The following is a 3,160-nucleotide window of genomic DNA, read 5'->3' as shown; positions in this document are numbered from 1 at the left end:
TAATCCTTATTCCAAGCCTAAACGGTTTTTACATATAACATTAGCAGCCCATGTATTTCACAAAATTCAGAATTTTTTCACAAAATTTTCATCTTTAAAATTTAGCCCCTAAATCACAATTTCATCAAAGTTCACTTTACAAAAGTTGTTTATCTAACAACAACCTTTCATTTTCCACCATAAAACTTCATAATTCATGCATACTCATCCATGGAAAAACTTTAATACCTTAATAAATTTTCAATTTAATCCCCGAGATAGCTAGATTAAGTTATTACAATTTCGGAAATATAAAAATTACTAAAAATGGGACAAAGAAACATACCTAATTAAGCAAAATAAGTTGGCTTGAGCTTAGGTTTCCATGGCTAGGTTTCCATGTTGTAATTTTGGGAAAGATGATGAAAATGATGATATTTTGTTATTTAATTAAAATATCATCCTTTATTATTTCATCTTTCCAATTTAGTCCTTTTCTTTATTTAATTTTCCATTGATGAATCATCATACTTATCTACTAACTCCTTTTAATGGTCTATTTGTCATATAAGGACCTCCAATTTTGAATTTCATAGCTATTTGATGCCTATAGCTACTAGAACTCAACTTTTACATTTTATGCAATTTGGTCCTTTTTTATCTGATTAAACATGTAATCGGCAAAAAAATTATTTACGAAATTTTCATACGACATTTCTATCATTATGCAGACCATGCAATAATATTAAAATAATTTTTCTTACGGACTCAGATTTTTGGTCCTGAAACCATTGTTCCGATATCACTAAAAATGGGTCATTACGATTGCATGCCACATCAACAATTAATTAATTTTTAAAAAATATAAAATTATAGAATAAAATTATAAAATTATTAATAAATAAATTTATATATTTTTATAATTTTTATGCTTCTTAAATAATTTTAAAATTTTTATATTTTTATATTTTTGAATTTTTATATTTTATATATTTTAAAATATTAATTAATTATTGACGTGACATCTATGTGTTTGACATGTTTTTAAAGTTAACATATATCAACTTTTTCATCTATTTTGAATTGATTTGACAAACAACATAAATTAAAAGGCTAAAAAGTAAATTGATGTCTAAAATGACTTTTTTATAAAGTTAGATTATGACAGACCCAAATTTATTAAAAAAATTAATATGAAATCAAGCGTGGTTTTGGTTAAATGATAAATTTGTGGGATAAAAGATTTTGAGTAGGGATGACAATGGAGAAGAGCGGGAGCTGATATTGCCAAATCCACTACCACTCCACAAATGGCACGATCTGTTCCATCATCTGCCTACTTCATTATGGATATATAATTTTGAAAACCATTACCACCTCCATGGATGTTGGTTTCATCCATTACCACTTTGCCTCGCTCCACTTTAATTTAATTTTGTTAATTATTTCTAACATTTTCAAATTTTTAAAAGACAAATAAATAAATTAATATAATTATTCAAAAGAATATTTAAAAATAAAATATATGAATTTTCTAATGACACATTATTAAAATTTTAGCTTGTAATAGTTACATATATATACAAGGGTAAGGTGAAAACTTCATATAATGGATAGGATGAAGAGGGTCAAACAATTATTGTAACCGATCCATACCCATTATTTGAAAAAAAAATTCACCCCATCTTTTTGCGCTTTACATTTACTTTTTTTAAAAAAATTCACTCCATAGGGTAGATTAGTTCGAAATCTATGAATAATTCAAGTTTTGTCATTTCTAATTTTGAGGTTTTGGATTAAAATCTAATGATGATACGTAGTTTTCTAAATTATAAATAAAAAGATAAAATTACTTTTAAAATTATATTTATTATTTTATAAAATATTAAATTTTGATAATTATACCATTGAAATATTAAAAATCGTGTAAAAGTGGTGTTAACTTAATCAAAACTTTAAAAAATAAATACAACGACTGCATGTCTTTCTACATCGATAAGGAAAGTTGACTGACTTTGATTTTTATGATTAGAAGAAACAAACAAAAGGTCGGATATATGGTATCAATACATGTGATAAGTCATTTTCTTTCTTTAACAAAATTACTTCAATTTTGAGGAAGAAAAAGGGGTATGAATACGTGAAGAGAGAGAAGAAGGTCTTATAAGTTATCATCATAAAAAATGGTAGACCATAGATGTGTATGAAAATGATGGTCAGCTTCTTTTTGGGGGGTTCAATATAATGAAAGTGACAAAAGGAGAAGAAGACAGCACAATGTGCAAAGAAAAGAAGGGGATTTTGGAAATGGCTAGCAGAAGTGACTCATGCAAAATTTTCTTTGTCCTCTTCCTTTTGCTACCATCTATGCAAGAGGATAAGAGCTATGAGCGTTGGTAATTTTGAAGTTGACATTGAAAACATAATAAGCAAATTTAAGTAAAATATCCAAAAATTATAAATTTAATTGCATGCCATGTTTTTAAATTATGATTCAAATTTTATATTCATCTTAAATTTTATATTGTTCTAATTGAGTTCTTAAAGTATACTTATTGTATCAATTAGGTCTTTCTATTAGTTTAGTTGTCAGTTTAAACATTAAGTGCCAACTTGAATTTGACGTAAAGCATATTTAAAACACTTCGATACAATTTTAAATATGCGTGTAACTATTTAAAAAACAACTTGAATTAATGTATTGAAAGGACCATGCCATTACAATTTAGAAGGATACTTTTTTATAATCTATTTTAATAAATTAGATCTAAACTATCCATACAATAAATATAATATATTTAAAATTTGATTTAAGAACATTAAATATGCTATACATAATTTGGATACACCTATTACAATTAATCCAAATTTATATAAAATATATAACACATCCTTTATGCAATAAAACTATGTAACACATGAATCATGATAATGCTATAAAAACAATACAAATACAAGACTTTTTTACTTATATATTATAAAAAAAATTATTTAAATAGTATGTTAAATAGATTATGTACCAAAATGGTACATCCAACTAAATGGAGGGTGGTGCATAGGCGGCACCACCCTAAAAATCTAACACCATTGACTGAAAAAAAAAATAAAAAAACTAAAAGTGACATCTAAATAGGCGGCACCTAAAGGAATACGAGTCAATTATGACCCGTATACAACCAAA

This window comes from Gossypium arboreum, chromosome 1, assembly GCF_025698485.1.
Source record: "Gossypium arboreum isolate Shixiya-1 chromosome 1, ASM2569848v2, whole genome shotgun sequence".
NCBI lineage: Eukaryota > Viridiplantae > Streptophyta > Magnoliopsida > Malvales > Malvaceae > Gossypium > Gossypium arboreum.
The sequence above is the reverse complement of the archived record's forward strand: the minus strand, read 5'-3'. Positions refer to the sequence as shown.